Consider the following 24,512-nt stretch of genomic DNA (forward strand, 5'->3'; position numbering starts at 1 on the left):
AGGTAACTCCAGTTCCTTCAAACATTCCTTACAGAAGATGAGACCATCTTCTTTTCTGAGCATGCATCTAATTCATCTTAAAGGGTGGTAAACAGAATTGCTTGCAATTAACATTCCAACCTTGATGTGACCAATGCAGAGTAAAGGGCATATCACCTCCCTTATCCTAGATAATAAACTCATATTAATGCAGTTCACATATACATCATTTTTGGATTGCCCACAACACACAGCTGAGTCATTTTATTTTTTCCCGTTTTCTGTTGGTTAAATCCTTGTTTTCTTCCCTCACACTGCAGCTAAGTCCTGCATCTTCTATTCTCTACTTGTTACGTAGTCTCATAAATAAAGCCCTATTTTAAATTTTTGATTCATCTTTTTCCAGTTCTGATTCATTGCTACAGTCTCTATAGATTAGATTCCAAATCTGTCAATCGGCTTCCCTCACTATTTTCAGCTTCATGTAATTCATAAATTTTATATTTTCTTTTCTGAACTCTTCATCCTGCTAATTAAAAGTAATATACTAACAAAGCAATCTAAGAAAAAAGTTAAGTGAAACATGATCAAAAGATATTTTATGCTCTATCTTCTGCAAAAACATCTACTTCCTTTCTGAGTTTAGCAAAGATTTAAAGTTTTGAACAATTTAATTTTTAAAGCAGGAAAATATAAAGCCAGTGTTATCCTACATACCAGGGAAGCTTTACCAAAACTGACCACCAAAAGCACCTTTACTTCAACAAACTTTTGTATCATTTCACCAAAACAAGGATTCAAATGTTATTTACTAGAAATGAGCATCACGTTACCTCCACAGCTAAGAATTTTCCCTTTTGAAAAATGATCCTTGGTTTCATTAGAGATTAGGTTACATGGACCACCAGTCTGACTCAGTATTGCAATACTTAATAGCTCCAGAAGTTCAAGGACTAATGCCAATTACAAAAGAAAATTTATTTCTCTAATTTTAAGAAACAAATAGAAAAAGCATGTGGTCTGAATCTGACTAACATCAGGTTTAAACACCAGCTCTGTCACCTATTGGTGTAGTTTCCTGACGTTAGATAAGCTACGTAACATTTTGAGCCTCAGTTTCTTCATTTGTAAGATGCGTATAGTGTCTACATCACAAAATTGTAATTAAAAGGATTCACCAAGGGACAGTAGATACTCAGTAAATGCTACTGCCTATCCCCTTTGGCCTGGATTGACTGTTTAATATTAACATGTCTACAGCTAGTTTCTAAAGTTGCAATGCAATGAAGAAGTACAGGAGAGTGTTGAGATACCTGTTTCACCACTTACTACAGCCAATTTCCTGCCAAGCAGGGTGGAAGAGATCATTCACATATGTGGTATACTTTTATACAATGTGGCTAAAGAATGAGTACGGACAAAAAAGAATAGTTTAAACGTGAGGCAAATGTATTTATCCTCTCTCATCCCACCATAATGCCTTCCAGCCAAAAAACTGCAGAGCTTGGCAGACTGTAAAATGCAAATATTATATGAAATACTGGAAAAGGTTAGGAAATGCTAATCATGCTTTACTCTGTTAGTCTGAAATGTGTAAAAGTCAAAAATCAGGATAACGTACAATATGGGTCTCAGCAGAATAAATCAGATAAAGAAGACTGTTAGCTTGGATTTCGGCAGGAATTATTTCCAAAATAACTTCTAATGTTTTGGTATAAAATTATCACTTAAGATAATCTCCCTGGTTTTTAAGAGGATGAACAATTCAAATCAATAATTATGAACCTAGATTTCCAGACTTCTACAATATCCCCGAGTACTTAAAGGAAAAGTTTGAAATGTTAAAAATAATAATATTTTATTAATTTAAAATTTTTTCATTTAAGCAACCCTACTAAACAGATTGTTCTGCTGTAATGGTGTGCTATAATCTTGCACATTTACAGGCTGCTGTTTGATACCTCTGAAAAAAATTTTTTAGAAATTTTAAAAAATGAGTTGAGTCCAGCAGATTATCTTGTAAAAGTACACTAGGACTAAAAAAATGATCTGTGATTCATAAATGCTACCTCGAACTTAAAAGGACATATCATACTGACATCCTACTACCTGGAAATGAAACGGACATACGAACACTGGGAGAAAAGAATTCCTCACAGAGGACAACAGCCTAAAATAACAAGAAGGGAGGGGGAAAAGAATGGGACCAGGGCACTAGTGTATTAATTTGGAGACCCAGGGTGTGAGAATGAGCAAGGACCATACCTTTTTCTTAAAATTATTTTTTTTAACCACTGTCAAGTTTCCACTTTTTTTAACCACTCTCAAGTTTCCACAAGTATATCTGCCTTCCAAACTCCCTGGTATCAGCAGTGGTTTTCCTGCCCAAAGCATATGCAATAGGACTTCCATGAAGGTGCTGAGGATGAGGCATCAGAAACCTCTCTAAAACTTCAGTAAGATACCATCAGATTGTTCAGAATCCAAAGAATCTTCTATGCAATCACATTGAAACAATAAGAAACAAGCATTTAATATTCTTAATAAGGAATGTATATAATCCTTACCAATGTGACAGGATTAAGAATCAGCTCCTCATTTATCCTAAGGAAATATCAGAGATGTGCATAAAGACTTATGTACAGTGATATTCATCATACTCATTAGACTGAAAAATAGAAAACAATCTAAATGACCAACAGGGGACTCGTTAAATAAATCATAATACATCTACTCATATGTAGGGATACTATGCAATGGTTAAAATTAGGGCCTCAAAGAAAAATTAATGATGCAAAAATATGCTGGCAATATATCAAATTAAAAAGGATACAAAACTAAATAGTATGACCCCAATTTTGCACCCCCCTCCCAACATGTGTGCATGTAACTGGCAAAACATATAAAAAATCTTAGTAGTAGTTACCTGGGTCATAGGATTTTCTTCTTTCTACTATATTTTCAAAATTGTATGCATTTTTATTATATATTATTTTTATAAAGAGAAAGAACAATCAATGTAATTAGAAAAATTCATTTATTTCTAGTTAAGGTGTCCTTATACCTGCTTTGCTATTCTTCTAAAGCCTTGCTAGTATTCAAGACTATTCTGTTTTCTAGACTAGGGTAGGAATAACCTCTGGCTATATTTATATTATGAAATTTTAAAGGAACCTTTCAGCAGCTTGTTTTCTTTTTGACGGTTTCCTGTGGTTGTGGCCTCAAAAAATAGGTATGTTTTAGGCCTGAATCCTCCCCATTTTTGGGGAGTGTACCCTTAAGGGGAATTCTGCTTATGAAACAAGAATATGTTGAGATAAGAATAAAGAAATGAAAACACAGTAGCCAAAATTAAATCTGCATTGTGAGTAGCAAGTATTAGAATTGACACTGCAGAAAACAGAATCCATGCCACGGAGGACAAACTTGAGTAAATGAAAAAAAAAAATGAAAGAGAAGATTAAAAAACTATGGAGGACAGACGTAGAAATAATCTATGAATAACAGATGCTCCTAAAGAAAAAAAAACAGTAGTTTAATCAATCAAAAGTATAAGAAAACTTTCCAGGTCTGAAAAAAAATACCTGAGACTGAAGACTGAGAAGGTTCAACAGAGATCATCAACACCAAGACATGTCCTGGCAAATGTTTTTAAATTTCAAGGATAAAGATATAATCCTACAAGCATACAAGCAGAAAAAAATAGGTTATTTTCAAAGGAACTAAAATCAGATTGACCTCAGATTTCTCCTCTGCAACAATAAAATGCCAGAAGACAATGAAGTAATGACTTACAGAGAGTTAAAAGGAAAAAGTTATGATCTAAGAATTTTACAGCTTTGTCTTAGTTTTTCATGTACAAAGGTTACAGAAAATTATTCTTAGTTCTGTCAAGTCTTATCAAGTTTCACCATCCTGGTAGTATCTTTTTTCATAAACTGTTCAAAGGTTATGTCCTAGACCATTGAAAGAGAATCAAAATAAGAACTCAAGAATATTGAAGTAGTAAAGAACTGGTAAAGTATATTGACACCAACTTAATATCTAGAAATAAGTGAATAAAATAATTAACCCCAATAAAGAGAAAAGGTCAACAATGAAGAATAAATAATTGGTATCAATATATAAACAATATAAAACTGCAGAAAGTTAAAGGTAAGATTTGTAACCTCAGGCTAAATTAATGTGGACTCAAAATAAAAGAGTTAGTGGAAGAAGGGAGAAACTAAGATTCTAAATTCTGTCTTTCCTAAAAGGATATTTAAAAACCACTGTTTTTAGTAATTACCTAATAAATTTAAATTTTGGAATGCTTTGAAAAACCATACAACAACCAAGAATTGTATTTACATAATGCAGTCCAAGTCACTGCAGAAGATAATAACTGCCAAAGAATAGTACTTCACACAGGCATCACATTCAACCCTAAGCACATGAGGCAGGTATAATTACCCCTATTTCACATGAGGAAACCAAGGCTCAGCAAAGTTAATTAGTGAATGGCAGAAGCAGGATTCAAACCCAAGTCTTTACAGCTCCATAATTTTCTTCAGCATTTCATAACCTCCTCAAACAAAACAATCCATATGGCACAAGAAAAAAACAAACTACAAGGAAAGAATAAAAGACTTAAAATAAGATGACAGAAATCATTCCAAAAGTAATAATGTAAGAAATGTAAAGTTTAAAGTATCTAATTAAAAGAAAGTGTCTTACTGGATATTCGATGTTATTGCAGAATTACTGATGTTTTTATGAGTGATGATGGCATGGAAGTTACACGTTTTAAAAAATCTTTACCTTCAAAGAAATATAAATGCAAATATTTATGTCTGAATGGACTAGCTTCAAAATAATCCACCTGAGCCAGGGAGTAGAAGAGAGAAAGTAGTGTGCAGGTGGTGGGGAGTACAGATGAAACAAGACTGGCCGTGAGTTGATTATCTTTGAGGCTGGGCTATGGGAATATGGTGGTTCATTATACTACTCTCTACCCTGGCATGTGTTTGAAATCTTGAAAATAAAAAAATTAAGAGTCTTAGGTTATATTTTTAAAAAGCTTAAAAAACTCACACAATTATTTACTGCTTAAAGAGAAACCCAAAGATAGCTAAGTATAGAAAAGCATAAAGAAAAAGAAAGTGTTTGTGATATTTAAGGCCAAAAATAAAATGTGAGGCAAAACCCTTAAGCTGATTGAAAAGGTGATTTGATTTGGACTAAATATATAATTAGTACCTAATACATACAGTAATAATAATTACTATCATTTACTGAGCAATTGTCATACACTAGGCAAGTATACCTTTGATGCTTCTAACTTTGTGAGGCATTATCACTAATTTACAAATGAGGAAATTAAACCAAGATGGGTGTGTCAATCTTTTAAGCACTGTACCTTCAGCCCCTAGCAAAATGCCTGGCATACAGTAGGTGCCCAGTAAATATTTGTTGAATAAGTGAGAAAATCTAATATCCTGCCTAAGGCTAATACGCAGAGCTTAAATTCAAACCTAAATCTGATTCTAAAACCCCTACTCTTAATCACATTCAAATCTTTCCGTAGTGGTATTTCATAGTAAAAGATGTTATTTCCTTCTGCATATGTTTCTCTATTTTTCATATTTCTTTAGATTTAGCCTCTTACTTTTTCAAACAAGTCATTAAAAATAATAAATGCAAAACAGTACTGAGCACATAATCACAGACTAACCTAACCACAAAACAAAGGAGATGCTTTCGAGACTATAACATGAAATAAATGGAAACAAAATGGAAGGTGAAATTTAACACACTAATATCAACTAGCATAATGAATAAAATAAGGACAAAGCATATGATGTAACTTGCATTAGAATAGGTAGATAGTAAATTTTATAATGTAAAAAGAATATGGGTTCTTTTCAAGAACTTATGAAACATTATAAAGACTAACTGTGTTCTAGGCCACGAAGTAATTCCAAAATTCTTAAATGCATGAATTCTATGCAGATCAGTTTCTGATTATGGTAAAAAACTGAAAAAGGAAATAAACTAAAGCACTCAGTCAGAAATTAATATTCTTCTAAATAGCTACTGGCTCAAGGAAACAATAACAGCTATCATTTATGCAATGCTTATTTTGTTCAAAGTACAGTGTTAGCTATGTTACACATACTCTCTTATTTAATCCTAATTAATCATTAATATACCATGAAGGATATTATTGTGCATAACAGAGAAGAAAAAAAGTTAGGCTGAGAATTAATAACTTATCCAAGATCACAGAGCTATTACGTTTGCAGATAAGACAACTGAACCCATGTCTGAACACAAAGCTCATAATACTACACAGAAATGCTGTCATATTATTGTTAGAATGCATGTGTAGGCATCTAGCTGTGCTCATTTTTCTCTATTTAAAAAATAATATTAAAAATAAAAGAAGGTAATGGTTTATTGCTCTAGCATATCACTGATCCAATATAGCATTTCAAATTGCATAATCTCTTAAAAGAGATTACTTTGAATACATTCATACTCTCATTAGGGCAATTAAAAAAGGAAGAAGCCATAAAATGGGATAAAGTAGGAAATATAAGGTAAACATGATTTGCCATTAAATTTATTTCTAAAAAGTCACTATTTTCTGGTACATATCTGCAATCCATAAGAGTTCGATGGAATCTTGGCCAGCATGGATTTGAAAGTCTGCCACTAACTGTGGGCAAGCCCTTAAGCCTCTCTGAGTTGTGGTTTCTTCATACATAAAATATGTGGATATCTAAGAGCTCTTTCAGCTTGAAATGTTATAATCTTATGACTTTAAGGATTAAAGTTATTCAAAATTTTGTGGAGTTTTTACACCTGAGGAAATCACTAATTCTGTATTTAAAGCTGTTTTTACATTATTTCTAATTCCTTCTTTCTTTTCTCCATCCAAAACACAGTTTTATCTATATCCTTCAGTGGTGCCTTTGTATCCAAGTGTAAACAAGGATAATGCCAAAGAACAGATTGTACAAACGCTGTCACCTGAAAGAGAAGTACTAATAAAAACAAAATAAATAAAGCATTGTTTTTTTCTGTGCAGATTAAGGATGCTAAAGCAATTTTACAATTTCCACAATCCAATTTTACTATTCTTACTTTACTAGTAAGGTGTCAACTTATTTTTGAAATTCGTCTATTCCCAATGCTATAGACATTGCCTACATAACATACCCCTCCTCTTAGTACCCGATGGAGTTGGCAGTATTTCTGAAACCAGTCTGATGATCAGAATCACTGAAGATTCCTGTTAATGATACACTACCTGGCCTTCCTCCAAACCAAAACTGAATCAGAAGTTCCAGAAGCCCCATGGCTCAGGATTTCATTTTTTAAACAGGCACCTTAGATGACTCCTGTGATTAGGTAAGTCTGGGAAATTACAGTGTAGAGAAAAGATCATGGGCTTTGGAGCCTGACGTATCAAGTTTCAGAATCTGGCTTTGCCCTTTATTGAGGTGTGACTTTGGGCAAGTTACTTAACAGGAGTGTCAGTTTTCTAATCCACAGGATTTGGATACTAGTTATGCCGGAGGTTGGAGTAAAATTCAGTATGCCTAGCCATGCTGGGTGCTCAGTAAGTGTTAGCTTCTCTCTGCCTGCTCATCTTGCCAGAGGAATTGACAAATACAAACATTTGAGAGGATTCTGGTAAGTCTCTTATCCTAATGGGTCCACTTCCCTTTCTAGGGCTAAAAATCTGAGTACTCAATAATTCTTTAGTGCATTACTTGGTTTGGCTAATTTAAGTCTTAAGAAAAAAATCTAATGATTTTGTCTGGTTTCCAGAGGCCTAATGAGGCCCTCCTAACTAAAACAGATACACTATTATGCTGGGCTTCAAAGTCTAAGCTTTTATTTTACGCGGCTGTGGCAAATTTACCTGAACCTCTGTTTCCTCATCGGTAAAACAAGTGGTGCGTAAATGTTTGCTGACCTGAACCCACCATATGTTACTGATAACTAACAATCACTTAAAATAATTAAACTTATACACAGTCTTACATTCTTATGAACAACAACAAAAAAAGACAGCTTGCAAGTAAGTGAAACAAGACAGACTAGAACTTGCTCAAATACACACACAAAAAAGAGCTTAACATCCAAGCAAAATCCCTGTTTGTGTAGTATCAACTGTATCTTAACACAGTGTTTTAGACAAGTCTGGAGTCAAATTTACTCAGGAAAAAAACAATCCAAACTACTTGCTCATTAAAATACACACATGTGCGTGCACACACACACATATATTTAAAATTACCATAGGTATAAACCCAACTTAGCAGCAAGGTTTATTTCTGAAAAAATGAGAAATATAGTTTCTAATTATAGCTCCATAATGATTCTAGTAACATATGTATTAAACATAAACACTATTAATAAGAGAATTCTGCTAAAAATTGTTAGTAGTAACTGTCCAGATAAGCTACAAAATGATTAAAAGAAATCTAAAGAAATCAGAAAAAAACCCAAAAGCCTGGGAATGTTCACTCAAGACAGAAGGAAAAGTTACCCTCAATATTTAAAAAATAAACAAGAAAATAACGAACCTCAAACCCTGTTGAAAGTACCTTAAAGAACCATAGATTTTTCTCTTGACTCAACATTTAATATTTTTACTGCTATTTTGGTTTTTTTAATTGAAGTATAGTTGATTTACAATGTTGTTAGTTTTTAGTGTACAGCAAAGTGATTTTTATATATAACTGAATATATATACACATATATATAACTGAATATCTAAGTACACATATTCTTTTCCATTATGGTTTATTACATGGTACTGAATATAGTTCCCTGTGCTCTACAGTAGGATCTTGTTGTTTATATATTATGTATATAGTATTTTGTATCTGCTAATCCCAAACTCCTAATTTATCCCTCCTCCACCTGCCTTCCCCTTTCATAACCATAAATTTGTTTTCTATGTCTGTCTGATGCTGTGTTTTCTATGTCTGTCTGTTGCTGTTTCATAAATAAGTTCATTTGTGTCATATTTTAGATTCCACGTAAGTGATTTCATACGGTTTTTGTCTTTGACTTACTTCACTTAGTATGGTCATCTCTAGGTCCATCCATGTTGCAGCAAATGGCATTTCATTCTTCTTTATAGCTGAGTATTTTTACTATGTTGAATGAGATCTTTTTTTCACATTATCATTTCTAACTAGAAAGCTACTTCTTGATTTCTAAATATATTCTGTATAATACTACCTTATTATCATTAGTTTTAACAGATCTTTTTAGTGGTTTCCTTAGATTATCTAAGTAGATGATTATATGATCTATTAATAGTTATCTTTTATCCTTCTTCCGAATATTCTTTGGTTTTCCTATCTAACTGTATTAGCAAACTCTTCTAGAATAGAGGTGAAAACAGCAGGTATAGTTTTAATGAGATCACTCATATTATGTCTCCACCAAGCATGATGATGGCTACTGGCCTGAGAATATTTTTTAATATTAAGGACACACACTTTCATTCCTATTTTACTATTTTTAATTAAGAATAGACACTAAATTTTATCTAATACTTTCTCACTTTTTAAGCTTTTTAATTAGAAATGATTATAGATTCATAGGAAGTTGTAAAAATAATAGAGTTCCAATATACCCTTAACCCAGTGGTTACATCTTACACAACCTCCTGTCAAGACCAGGAAGTTTACACTGGTATAACGCCCAGATCTTATTCAGATTATTACTGGTTTTACAGGTTCTCGTGTGTGTATGTGTGTGTGTGTGTGTGTGTGCGCGTGCACACACATAAGCACATGCACGAGCACATGTTACACATTCTATCACATATAGCTTCCTATACCTACCACCACAGTAAAGATACAGAACAGTTCATCGCCACCAGGATCCTGCGTGTTGCCCCCTTATAATCATATCCACCTCTCTCTCGCCCTTCTTCCTAACCCTGGCAACCACTAGTCTCCATTTCTACAGTTTTGCCATTTCAAGAATGTTATATAAATGGAATTATATAGTATGTAACTTTTTTTTTCACTCAGCATGAATTCTCTTGAGATTCATCCAAGTCACTGTGTGTATCAATAATTCATTCCTTTTAGTTCAGCAGTATTCCAGTATTCCATAGTGTGAATGTACCACAGCTCATTTAACCATTCACCCACTGAAGGACATTTGGTGTCTACCTTTTGCATATTATAAATAAGGCTATTATGAGCATTTGTATACAGACTTCTGTATGGACATACATTTTCATTTCTCTTGGATAAATGCCCAGGAGTGCGACTGCTGGGTTGTATAATAAATGTGTAGTTTTTAAAGAAATGGCCAGACTATTTTTCAGAAAGGCTGCATCATTTTACATTCCTACCAGCAATGCATGAAAAATCCAGTTTGTCCAAAGCCTCACCGACACTCAGTATTATCACTATTTTTCACTCTAAAAGGCAGTGATATCTCACTGTGGTTTTAATTTTCATTTCTCTGATAGCTAACCATGTTGACATTTTTTTCATATGCTTACTTGCTTTGATGAAATGTCGGTTCATCTCTTTTGTCCAATTTCTAATTGGGTTATTTACCTTTGTTACTGTTAAGTTTTGAGGGCTCTTTATGTATATTCTAGAAACAAGTCCTGTCTCAGATATAGGTTTGCAAATACATTCACTCAATCTGTAGCTTGTCTTTTCATTCCCTTAACAAGGTCTTTTTTATAGTGGACATTCTGAATTTTGATGAAATCCAATTTATTAATTTTTTCTTTTATGGAATGTGCCTTTGGCGTCTGGTCTATAAACCCTTCACTTAGCCCACGGTTCTGAAGATTTTCTTTTATATCTAAATTCTAAATGTTTTAGAGTTTTACATTTCATATTTAAATCCATGATCCACTTTGGATTAATTTTTAGATAAGGTGTGAGGTTTAGGTTGAGGTTCACTGCTTCACCTATGGATGTGTAACTGCTCCAAGCACCACTGTTGAGAAGGCTATCTGCTCTTCCTCCATTGAACTGCTTTTGCACCTTTGACAAAAACCAGTTGGCTGTACTTTTATGGGTCTATTTCTGGGTTCTCTATTCTGTTCCATTGATCTATGTATTTATCCCTTCACCAATACCACAGAATTTTGATTGCAGAAACTATATAGTAAGTCTTAAAATTAAGTGACTCTTCCTACTTCATTTTTATCTTATTTTAGATATTTTAGTTCCTTTACTTTTGCATATAACTTTTAGAATAAGCTTGTGCTAATTTTACAAGAATTTGGGAAGTGACATGTTTACTATGCTGAATCTTCTAATCTATGAACATGTAGACCTCTCCATTTATTCAGACCTTCGATTTCATTTATCAACATTTTGAAAGTTTTCAGTATACAAGTCCTATACATGTTTTATTAGATTTATAACTAAGCATTTTTTTTTTAGTAATTACAAACAGTACTGTGTTGTTCATTTTGGTTTCCACCCATTCATTGCTAGAATACAGAAATATTGTATCTTACAACTTTGCTGAACTCACTTATTAATTCTAGTTTTACGTAAATTCCTTGGGATTTTCATTGGAGACCTCATGTCACTTGCAAATCATTTTTACTTCTTCCTTTTCAATCTTTATGTCTTTAATTATTTCCTTTTCTTGCCTATTGTAGTGGTAAGAACTTCCAGGACTATGTTGAATACCAGTGGTGGAAGTGGACATCCTTGCCTTATTTCCAATATTAAAGGGAAAACATTCAGTCTTTCACCATTAAGTATGATGCTAGCTGTGGGTTTTTGGTAAATGTTCTTTATCAAGTTGAGAAAGTTCCCCTTTATTCTTATTTTGCTAAGATTTTATTATGAATGTTTAGTTTAATGTGTTTTGTGCATTATTCATATGATTTTTCTTAAACTTTTTACTATGGTGGACTACATTGATTTTTGAATACTGAACCAATCTTACATCCTTGGAATACAACACACTGGGTCATGGTGTATAGCTCTTTTTATATGTTGCTGGATTTGTTTTGCTAATATTTTGTTGAGGATTCATGTCTATGCTTTTAAGGGATATTGGTCTGTAATTCTGTTTTCTTTACTGTCTTTAGGTTTTGGTATCAGGGTAATACCGGCCTCAAAAAATGAGTTGTGAAGTGTTTTCTATCTCCTGGAAGAGAATGTGTAGAATTCATGTTATTCTTGATGTTCTAGATCTTTCTTTTATTATTTCCTTTCTGCTTGAAGGACTACCCATAGTCATTCTTTCACAGTCTGTTACAAATTCTCTTAGTTTCCTCTTATCTGAGACTGCTTTGATTGCACCTTCATGCTGGAAGGATATTTTCACTGGATATAGAATCCTGGGCTGACTGAAAAATTGTGCTGTACACCAGAAACTGACACAACATTGTAAACTGACTATAACTCAATAAAAAATGAAAGAATCCTGGGCTGACAGTTCTTTTCTTTCTGCACTTAAATGGTGTGCCATTTCCTTCTAGTTTCCATGGTTTCTAATGTGGGATCTGCTGTCATTTGAATCATTGTTTCCCTACAGGTAATGGTTCATTTCTAACTGCTTTTAAGTTTCCTTGTCTTTTAGTTTGACTTAAAAAAAATTAACTGTGGTAAAATACACAAAACATGAAATTTACCAAGTAACTATTTTTTAGCGTACAGTTCAGTATGCTAAGTATATTTACATTGTTGTACAACCAATCTTCAGAACCTCTTCATCTTGCAAAATTGAAACGCGATACCCATTAAACAATTTGTCACTTCTAAATGTTTGATTTTGAAGCATCTAGGTGTGGGTTACTTTACATTTACTTTGTTTGGGATTGTCAATCTTCTTGAATCTATAGGTTTATATCTTTTGCCAAATTGGGGAAATTTTAGGCATTATTTCTTCAGGGCCACCTTTTTTCTTTGCCTCTGAGACTGTGATGACATGAATATCAAATCTTCTGTTAATGTTCCCCAGGTCCCTAAGGCACTCTTTTTTGTTTGTTTACTGTTACTCTGTTGTTTGGATCTGGTAATTTCTATTGCTCTATCTTCAATTTATTGTATTTTTCAGTTCTAAAACTTCCATTTTCTGCTTTCTTTTCTGAGACTAATTTTTCATTTGTCTCAAATGTGTTTGTAGTTGCTCACTGAAGTATTTTTATGATGGCTATTTTAAAATCCTTGTCAGATAATTCCAATATCTGAAGCATCTCAGTGTTGCTGTTTACTTCTTTTTTTTTTTTTAATCATTCATGAGGTGATTTTCCTGGTTCTCAGTATAAGTGAACTTCAATTGTATAATAGACATTTTGGAAATTTTAAGTCTCTGGATCCTATTTAATCTTTTCTAGTAGGCAGTCTACCAGCTGAGGTGTAGTGTGAGGGCAGGGTGAGTGTGTATGTTCAGCTTCCTGCTGGGCTCCGCCAACACCACCCTGGCAAAAGTGGAGCAATGACTCACATTGCTTTTTTGCAGATGGGTGGGATGAAAGTTCAGCTTCATTCTTATTCCCAGTGAAAGTGGGGCACCAACCCGCACCACCTCATTGCCTCTGAGTAGGGGTGAAAGCTCAGATTCCTGACAGACCCCACTGACAACAGGGAGAGGGGAAGTTGAGGGCTGACTCACACTGCTCTGTTGCTGCAAGGCAGAGTGGAAAGTTCAGCTCCCTGAAAGGCCTAGATGACAACAGGGGAGGGGAGAGGGGGAAGCAGAGTGCCAGCCAGCCCTGCCATCTACCACTTTGTTCTGCCTTATAGATGCCAGATGGGGGTGGAGGCTCAGCTCCCCACTGGGCCCCCTGACATCAGGGGAGGGGTGAAGTAGCGGTAACTAGCCCACTTCCAACCATCTTGTTCTGCATTGCTGATGCTGTTGAGGGTGGAGGCTCAGTACCTCACTGACACAGAGTGGGGGGAGGCTTAGTGGGGACTAGCCCTGCCTCATACCACCCTGTTAAAGTCTCACTGCTTCCAAACTGGGGGGGGAGACTCAACTGGTTGATGGACCCTGTTGACACAACCCTAGTGACAGCAACATCTCCTGGAAGGAGTGGGATGGGGGTGGTGATGAGGGAAGATCAGATCCCTGCAAAACTTGCCAAAACCACCCAGCAGGGGGAATCAAAGTGCTATCTGCTTTTGCTAGGCAGGGAATGGGAGATTAGGTCTCTGATCTGCCTAGCGAACACCTCTGGGTAGAGGAATCCAAGCGTTGCCACTTGCTTCTTTGGAGTAGGGTGGGGTTTTTCTGTTGGTTTTTGGATACAGTAGGGTGGGTATTACCAAAAAGGTTTACTGTTGTTAGTGTACCCTTTCCCCAGTCATCTGGCTAAAGAGAACAGGCTTTTTCTTGGAGCTCATTTTGTCTGTGCCTTTGGTGGTTCCAGGTTGGAGGCTTTTACAGCACCCTGTCCAAGATATATGGGAAGCAATAAGCACATCCAGGAAGCTCATTATTTGTGTCATTCCTTTAATCCCAAAGTCTGCAGACAGTCTGCCTTATTTCCACCTTTCAGAGTGCTCCTGTGCTTGTTTTTTGTTATGTCTTAGGTGTTTTCGTTGTAAAGGAAGACCTAGGAGGAAAAGGGCTCCTCCATCTTGGCAGAAGCAGAAGTCTCCTCCAAGTGATTAATATCTGTGTTGAAAATAACATTTTCTTTTTGTGTGTATGTGTGTGTATTAAAAGAAACTTCACTGCGTGTATGGGGTAATGACATTTATTTTCTAGTTTTCCACATTATGGTTAAAAATGCACTATGGAAAACTGCTATAACATCACAGATCATAATTTTCCCCTAAAGATCCAATTACATCTGTTTATATCATCCCTGGTTAATTCAGCTAGCTTCATGTTATTCAACTGCCTGTCCACCTCATTACTTTAAGACTATAATATTCCAAAGGAAAGAACTCTATTTCATCCATTATCACCTAGTACTATACTATATACAATCAGAACAGCCAGGGGAAAAACATTACTTTAAAACTCATTTTGAGCTCCTCTTTTTAATAATCTAAGGCAAATCTTATTTTTTAACTTGCCTGTGACATTTCGCTCTTTAAATATCCCCCTTTACTGCTATCAACATGCATTTTGATAGTTATTCTTCTTGAATTATACCAAGCCAGCAAGAATTTGAAGGAAGGGAGGCAAATAGGGGTTTTGTTTTGCATTTTTACTTCTTTAAATGAAACATCTGTATATCTCACTTTATTTAAGAGATGGGTCCTTGAAAATGCCTTTATCTGTTGACTTATATTTAATTTCATAGATTCTAGATATTTTGTTTTGATTGACCTTCAATTAATTCCTGTACTCTTGCTCTAAATAAGAAACTACAGAATAGTAATGTAACAAGACTGAGGAGGCTGTAAGGAGAATTACTGCTGCCTCAAAAGTGTTGCTTTCTTCCTATAATTTTCTATAATTCATCTTTTAATTCCTCATGTTCCTCTAGAAACTCTGCTCTGGCTGGAAGAAGGGGTGGCTCAGGTGGTGAGGGATCCTAAGATACTTCCATAGAATGCAGGGCTCTATTAAACCGGTTGGAAAATCACTGTTCTAGAAAAATATTTTTATTTATAACATCTAAAAACAAAGAAGATCTTTTAAAAGCACGAATTGAAACTGAGTTTTCTGAGAATTATGTATATATATATGACATAGATAAGGATCTATAGCAGCATTATAGTGAAACCCCACTTCAGTTCCCAAATCAGTAACAAAATAAGCACAAGAATTATAGAGACAAGCAGACAATAAGCACATGAAAAGATCCTCATATTCTTAGTCATTAGGGAAATGTAAATGAAAACTGCAATGAGATACCACTTCACATACACTAGGATGGCTACAATGAAAAAGACAAGTGTTGGTGAGGATGTGGAGAAACTGGAACCCTCATACACTGCTGGTGGGAATGTAAAATGGTACAAACTAGTTGGAAAACAATTTGGCAGTTTTTCACAATGTTAAATATAGACTTACCATATGACACAGCAATTCTACTTCTAGGCATATACCCAAGAGAACTGAACATGTTCACATAAAAACTTGTATACAAATGTTCATAGCAGCATTACTGATAATAGCTAAAAAGTGGAAACAATCCAAATGTCCACCAACTTACGAACAGATAAACAAAACTGTTAAGACCACACAACAGAATATTACTCAGCCATAAAAATGAAGCACCGATACACACTATAACACTGATGAACCTTGAAAACATTATGTTAAGTGAATGATGTCAAACACAAAGGCCACATATTACATGATTCCATTAATATGAAATGTCCAGAATAAGCTAATCTATAAAGAAAGTAGAGTATTAGTTGCCAAGGGCTGGGGGAAGACGAGAATAGGGAGTAACTGCTAATGAGTATGGGATTTGGAGGGTAATGAAAATGTTCTGCATTTAGACAGTAGTGACTGTTGCACAACTCTGTGAATATACTAAAAACCACTGAACTGTATACTTTACAAGGGTGAATTTTGTAGTATGTAAGTCATATCTCAATTTTTAAAAGATTAATTATGGCTATTTAACCTAATGGTTTAAAAATCCAAGTCTGGGGGAGGGGCACCAGTAACTGTATAACTGTTCTTTACATATCCTTTCCTTATACTGTAGCAGGATAGTTGGCAGCTTTTTCAGGCTAAGTCAGATCCTGTTTTCTGGCACTTTGAGGGAAAGTCAGGATTCTTCTGAAAAGATGTAAATATAAAGAGGTAATGATTTAATACGCTGCAATTAAACAGAGCACAGTTACTCAAGCACACACCTAGGAGCTGCTGTGTGGAGAGGTGTTAACATATAGGCGGCCCCTCTTTTCCAAATACCGTAGTTTTTGTTTTAAATGCTCATTTGTAAGACAGCTGTTTAGAAATCTCAAAAAATTTTCCTAATGTCACAAATGCCGTTTCTCGGGCCAGCTAACAAAAGCCTGTTTAACCCATGCTGTATTTGGACAGCAGTATCAATTTTACTTTTCTAAGTCTACCTATACATTTCCATGTGAACCACCTGGAACCCAGTCCCTTAGGAGTAGGAGATCAGTCATCTAGACCAAGTCACCATTCACATGCTGTTCTCAACCCAAGTATGGCAGTCTAGTGGAAAATCAATGGAATCTGCAACCTGTGAGACTTGGCGTTTGAATCTTGCCTCCTCCACTCAATAGCTGTGCAACCATGAGCAAGTTACTGAACTTCTCTAGGCTTCAGTCTCAGCTATGTTGAGGCTAATTATGTCTACCTCGTTCAAGTTGATATACACAAAGCATCTAGTCAGAGAGGGTACTCAGTAAATGTTAATCTCTAAGATGCAGCTATCAATCCACTTTCCCAGTATTAATTAGCACAGTATAGTGAACATAATGCAACATTTTTTGATAGCTAAATTTCCCCAATGCTTCAGTGTTATCACCTGAATAAGGAATGTCACTGTACAGTTATGAAAATTGTAAAAAGTGCAGAATGTTGATTTCAGAGACATGTACCACTTAGGAGGGCTTATCAAAATTTTCAGGATAGAAGAGGGACAAGAGAAAGCTGATTAAACATAATTTGAAAAAGCATATTAAATATATTTTTCATTAAAAAAACCTCAGCCTATTAATTTCAAAATATAATTGTAGGTAGAGTTGGAAAACATTGGTGTAAGAAAAAAGGGTTCAAACTGTACTAATCCTATAATCTATAATCTTCAATGTGGTAGCCAACAGCCACAGGTGACTATTAAAATTTAAATTAATTACAGTCACTTAAAAAATTCAGTTCCTCAGCCATATTAGCCACATTTCAAGTGCTCAATAGCCACGTGTAGCCACATGGCTACTGAATGTACCCATCGGGGGTGTGGTGTGGTGTGGTGTGTGTGTGTGTGTGTTTCCTATTATTTTATATTGTTTTCAGGTGGATGCCTCCTCTGCTCCTAAATGTAAAGTGAAATAACATCCTGGGTAACTGAGGTTTTTAGTATAGGTTCCACAAGATTTCTGGAGTGAAAGCTTCTCCAAAACACTGCACTTGAGATGCACTTCAACCTGTTAATGTCCAAATGATCTTCTGTTTCAGGCTATCATTTGACATCTGCTTCTAACACGTATCAAATGACTGAACCAAGTTTCCTATTACAAGCTTTGTGGACCAAAGGATTAGAGGCAAGCTCACAGAAATCTAGATGACCAGGTCAGATATGAAGATGAGATCACCATCATATGTAAGACTATAAAAATCAAATGACATGGTGGATAAAACATAATTAGTTTTTAAGATATGTTAAGAAACCATGGATATAGTATTAGTTAAGATGGGGAAATCTGATTTAAGTTATGCTATTGCCGTCATCTCAGTCATACTAACAGAAGAGAAGACTGACAGGAAGCATAAAACCTCTTTTGGATTTACATATAAATGTAGGGTATCTAACATTTGGTAACTAGCACTATTTCATTAAAAAAAAAAAAAAACCACAAAAGACAATGTGGAGAGCTGACTCCAGGTGGGGCAGTCGGCTAGCTTTCAGTCTTGCAGCTGCCTGTTCTTTAGTTCATTCACAGTCCCTTCTAGCTGACACCTTCAAAAGAAGAAGGTAAATATTCAGAGTAGGTAATGCCAGTAATTGAGCCATTCTGTTATGGTATGTTGAAGCATACAATCACTGTTTGTTAGTAGGTAATACGCCCATCAAATACCCCTGACTCCAGAGGTATGTATATATGATGGGCAGAGAGCAGAAAAAGGGTGAGGAAGTTATTTTACATTATTTGGTAAATTTTTTTAAGATGAAGTTAATGTTCCCAAGTTAAAAACTGCTGCATCAAAATATCATTAACCCTAGCTGTCTTTTCTAGTAACTACAAGCCTGAAGCAGTTAATTAAAAAAGAAGGATGGGAAAGGTAGACAGATTGACAGCAGCATAAAGTAGCAAATAATGAGTTTTTTAAAACTATGTTTACTTTTTTTTTTTTTTTCCTGGTGGAGGTTCTAGAGATTGAACCCAGGACCTCGTGCATGCTAAACAAGCAGCTTTACCAGTTGAGCTATACCCTCTCCCTTAAAACTATGAATATCAGACATAAGTTACAGAGCAAGTCAATGTGGGGACCATTCAGCAGGGGCAATTAGCTTGATATTAAGGTAGAATATGACCAGTAATTTTCAGACTACTGGATTTTAAAAAAGTTTAAATTATTTTAAACTTTTACTTAAACTACTGTATTTAAATTTTTAGCCCAGTATTAAGATGAAAAATTGTTAATCAAATTAATTTAGAAAGATTTCAATTCAAAGTGAAACAAAAACTCGACAGTTAAAGGGAAAAAAAGCCTTGCTACAGTCAATTAAACGTAACAGCTCATTTCTAGGCAATACTGGATTATGTTACTGTAGTTACCAGACTTTCCAAAACCGTGTTCTGCAAGGCACTTGTGTCCTTTGAGACTTCAATAGATGGATGGTTCATGAAAAAGGGATGCTGACATCAAGTCTCAAATGCTGTGAGCTATTTCCTTTTTGCAGATTCATCATGTACAGCATCATCTTAGAAGTTCTAAGAAGTTACATAGTAAAGACACTGGTCAAATCTCTTTTAACTCCACAATCCCCAAATTTATTATTATGCCATACTCCTTTGGGCTTTTTTTTTTTTTTTTTTTTTGGCGAGGAGAAATGGTTGTTGGGGAACAGATATGTCCTGAACATCAAACAATCAAAACAAATGTGTTTCTATAAATGGGGAGGGAGGTGTGCCATATTAATTTCTGTCCCTAAAAAATGAAATTACCAGAAACAATCTTAAAATATAAAAAGGTTTGCACATTTTGTTTTGGTACTTTTTAGAAAGTAAGTTAAAATTCCACCTATTGATGCTATATATTGACTTTATCCATTTCTTCAGGGACACGTTCCCTTTAAGAGATTGACATATAGGTTGATATATTTCATTGATTATAAGACACCATCATGTACACTATTATCTTATATATCACTAAGGAAAACACTGCAAATTAAACAACATTGTGAGAGGGCTTCCAATTTGAGCAATGCTGAAATGTGAACATACTTTCCTTTCTTCCTTCTTCCACACATATTCTTTAAAATGTTCTTTACCTGTTCCCTCTCCCCTTAACGACAATATTAAAAAGGGGAACAATACAAAAAAGGACAAGATTTAAGACATTTCTGTTCACCTTACCCTTACAATTATATTCAGATGCTATAATGGCTCTGCTTAAACAGATCAATCAAAAAATCATTTTTAATTGTTCCGTTTGATTCTGAAATAATTACCCCAGAGGAGAAAAACACAGAACTTCCTAAGAGAGTTCTGTTAGAGATGGTTCACTTTAACTATTGTTTATTAAACACTTAAACCTTGTAGCGAAGCAAGTGCTTTACATATATTATCATTTAATTCTCACCACAATCCCATGAGATAGATATTATTTTCACGCCTATTTTACAGATTAGGACATTGAAGCAAAGAGACATTAAATAACTTGCATAAGATTACAAAGATATTAAGTGGCAGAGCCAGGACTCAAATACAAATTTTCATGGCTCCAAAGCTGATGTTCTCTAACACTTTGCCATACATCTAAATTATCCCACAAAGTGGAATAAGTAAAACAAATGTTTAATTGCTAGTAACTAATGTATTCGCTTCAAATAGGCCAAATGTACTAAATGATAGTTATGTCCTATACAGATACATTTTATCATGTCTTATAAAATGTATATAGTATATTTGTGTTTGTTTTGTTAACTTGGCACATTTTACTTAACAATTAACATTTATAGTTGTTTTATCTTTGCTTCTATGCTATCTGGTTTGGTTTCATCAACTGTGAAAGCGGTGGGGGGGCAGGGGGCGGGGGACATCTAATGCCAAGTATTAAAATGCAATTGCTTGTTTATTCTTTCTATTATGTAAACTGGAGAATGAGATGTGTAATATACACATTTGCTCAAGTGCATTCCAACTTTAAAACTTGTTATTCATCAAAACACATAAACAACTGAGCACCATTACACTCATGCATTACCAAGAAACCACCAACATGTCACTGTTGTTCACCTAATCTGAACCCCTGGGTTTAAAGCATCCAATCTGCATTGGATGAAGTGGGCCACTTGACATCACCCATCATTCACAGTCTGGCAGATCACATGTTCTTGAGCATGGAACTCTAGAGCAAATCTTGCCAATGATCACAGTGGTATGAATTTTTTAGTGGATGGTAAAATTTTAAAAAATCTTTATAACAACTCTTCTGCAATTCAGACTTCTGATAAATGATCTGCTATATTTTTATCATTCTATAATTTAATGAATGTCATGTCCTTGGTCAAGAGTGTACATCCCAATTATGCCACTCTTCTTATACAAAAATAGGATACACTCATTGTGATTTCCACAAGCATACTAATGAAAAGAAAAAGTCTGCCTATACTCGCTTCTTTAATTACACAAGTTTCTCTCTTTATCTTAAAATTTAAATGTACCAAACAAGTTTCACATTTTGGATCAGCCCCATTAGTATGGGATCAAACTGCCAAAATAAAGCAAACTTTCCTAAGTTTGAGTTTAACAAAAACTGGTATGTGATATCATAATCACCAAAAACAACAAAGTGTTCAATAATGTGTCACAGTTACTCGACAGTTGACATGTAACAATACCTGTCCTCTCCTCAGATCTTCACTTGGGGGAAAGAAAAAAACCTGAAAGGTGGTAAAAATGAAACAGGAAAAGGAAAAGAAACTTAATAAAACATTTTTCAAAATCAACGACCATACTTTAATAGAATGTTTTCCCTACAGATGAAATATAAGAAACCTATTATTGATTTAGTGGAACTAGTACAGAATCCAGTATCATCTTTGAGGTTAAAAACGGATGCACACCCACTGAAAATGGTTTCCAAAACAAAGGTCTTATTTTTTATAAAGAAGATATTTATACAGTTATTATTTTTCAATGCATTATGAGTACTTGTTATTTAAAGGAATTCAAGGCGGCTATTTTTATACAACTCATTTTTATGAAGCAAAAAGAACCTCCATAATTTTTATTATTTTTGAAAATGGTTCACATTTAGGTTTACTACAATTTATCTTTACTGAAATTGAGAAAAACTGTTACTTTAGGTCAGGCTTATGAGCCAATGAATGTCCCTGACAGCAGAGGCAAGGAATTTCTAGAACAAAATAGCCATAATCTCATGATATCCATTTCCTAAACAGTCAAATATTCAGAAACATACCAGCATCTTTAAATAACTCACTGAAGAGTTCTGAATTCACCTGGACTATTTAAGAAGCTTTTATGTTTTTAATTTTGTAACAACCTTGATTTTGCTTACATTGTACTTTCTTTATTATCCTAAATTTGCTTTTTTTTAAACACTCAGCATAGTTCCAGCCTATCATGTTCTGACCCATGTTTAAGTTCAACAACAAGGGTTTTTTTGTTTCGAGCACCATGAGACCCACGTGAGGTCAAGAAGACATGTAAAGGAATGAAGAAACAGCCTTTACTTTTGGTGAGGTACTCTGGTCTTTTAAGACTGTTCATATTTCAATGTAAGATTATAATGATAAGAACAGACTAAGATTGATAATTACCCTATTCCTGACCTTCATAATTTATTCAGCGGACATCTAGTGGGTCCATAACATGTATGTGCCAGGCATTGTGTTAAGTGCTGAGGACACAGAGAAAAAAAAAGTCTCTGTTTTCAAGAGTTCACAGTCTACTAAGAATGAGACTATAAATGTAAATTCCTATAGAAAGCAATCCTGAAATCTTTTAGCTTGAAGAGAAACATTTTGGTGTTTTTAATTCAATTGACTATTTTACTTTACTAAAATAAAATTACTCTCATAGGAATTTACTGGAGAGGAGATGGCATATTAGTAAGCATAATATTAAGTGCAATATTAGACTCCTGAATGAAAACTCTCTACCTTTTTCTTACTGGCTTCAATATTTCCAAATTTGCATCAGAAGTAATTTATTTGAAACAGCTGAACAACCAAAGGCAATAAAATATCTAAAGGCAATTTGTTAAAATCTAATTTTAATACATCTAGGCAACACTGGCTCTGACTGACATATCTTATGCCAGAATATCAAGAAAATTCTTTGAAAATGGCAAACTGTGGAAACTTATCTGCCAGGTTCTGGAAACCATAACAGTAACTGTAATTAACTAGGCTTTAACACATGAGATGTCTTATAATACCATAACTGTTTTTGAGAAATACATGACCTCTAATTACCAGCTTATTTACTAATACTCTGATTTCTTCCATAAAAGACTTGAAGAACTACACTAATATAAAGCAAAGAATATGAATTATATCCACCTGGCTTTGAATTATGGCTCTGCCATTTACTATTTATAATCATTGTGCCCTTAACTTCAGATTCAGTTTCTCAATCTGTAACAATGGGGACCATAATCCTACTCTGTTGGGTTACGGGAAGGATAAAATGAAATAGCATGTAGCACAGTATTTGGCTTATAGTAAGTGCTAAGTAAGTATCAGTTTTGTGCTTTCCTTATCCAAAGGCATGCTACTTAGAAAAAGGATCAGGTGGAATTTTAAATGTTTTTTTTTCACAAGTTGGTAAGTGCCAAGCAGAAATGTGGACTGATTATGAGTTGCAAATGTTAACGTTTGCATCTAAAAAATGAGGCTCAAAGCAAACTCAATTTCTTTCCACAAGGTCGGCACTTTAAGAATGTACTGTATTAATCTTTTAGCTATATTCTTTGATACAAAATTTTTTCTGGGGGAAAAAAATGAATGAAAAGAGCCCTGGGCACACGATTTTTCACACTATCCATTCAAAAGATGATTAAACACCCTAAATTTTATTTTCTTATTAAAGATTTACAGTATTAGACTAACAATTTGAGATGAAATTCTCGTTAACTCTGCCAGACTTAAAAACATGGTTTCCTTAAAAAAATTTTTTTAGGTAACATCTATCAACGTCTTTTCTATTGAAGAGCGGCGTTTCGTTTTAGGTTTTAAAAATATGATCCAAGTCGCAAAATACTAAGCACCAACCGCAAGCACTACTACAACTCTGCTGGCGTTCAGGATAGCAAGTAAACATTTTATACAGCAGTGGAGGTGACTAGGAAAAAAGCGAAAAGCGATTTGACCTGATCCTCGCCCCCCTCCCCCTCCATTATACTCGAGAAGGCAAGTGTCCCGCATCTCAGATCTAACCGAGCCTCGGTCTTACTGACGTAACCAGTAACCCTATCCACCTCTCACGCTGCGGAGGCCGGCAGGGCAGCGGCGGCCGCCAAGTACACCACTCATCAGAGCCTGCCTCATTCCACCCCCGCGCTTCAGTCATGCTTTCCAGAAATGGGGTCACTCACTCAGTAACTATTACACACACGCAGCCTATCATCCTGTAATCCCCCAAAGTCCGCTGTGGGGATAGTAGACGGCAAAAAGTCAAGAAGGAAGAATCACAGACGCGCCACCATCAGGAATTGATTTT

General features: G+C 34.8%; 1 protein-coding gene across 5 annotated transcripts in view; it reads right to left on the reverse strand.

The window, feature by feature from the left end:
* Positions 1 to 24,512, reverse strand: part of RPS6KA3 (ribosomal protein S6 kinase A3) — a 104,338-nt gene that overhangs the window by 78,369 nt on the left and 1,457 nt on the right. Inside the window, exons 2-3 of one of the 5 annotated variants that reach the window (XM_074359502.1) lie at positions 3,564 to 3,657; positions 2,547 to 2,583 (exon numbers count right to left, since the gene is read on the reverse strand). The exons of 2 other annotated variants lie outside the window; for them this stretch is intronic. The gene's annotated coding sequence lies outside the window, so the exon portion shown is untranslated. Of the gene's footprint in view, positions 1 to 2,546; positions 2,648 to 3,563; positions 3,658 to 24,512 lie in introns of all 5 variants that reach the window. 2 more of the 5 variants (XM_074359503.1, XM_074359504.1) reach the window with 2 other exon arrangements.

Source organism: Camelus bactrianus, chromosome X (genome assembly GCF_048773025.1).
Source record: "Camelus bactrianus isolate YW-2024 breed Bactrian camel chromosome X, ASM4877302v1, whole genome shotgun sequence".
NCBI classification, from domain to species: Eukaryota; Metazoa; Chordata; class Mammalia; order Artiodactyla; family Camelidae; genus Camelus; species Camelus bactrianus.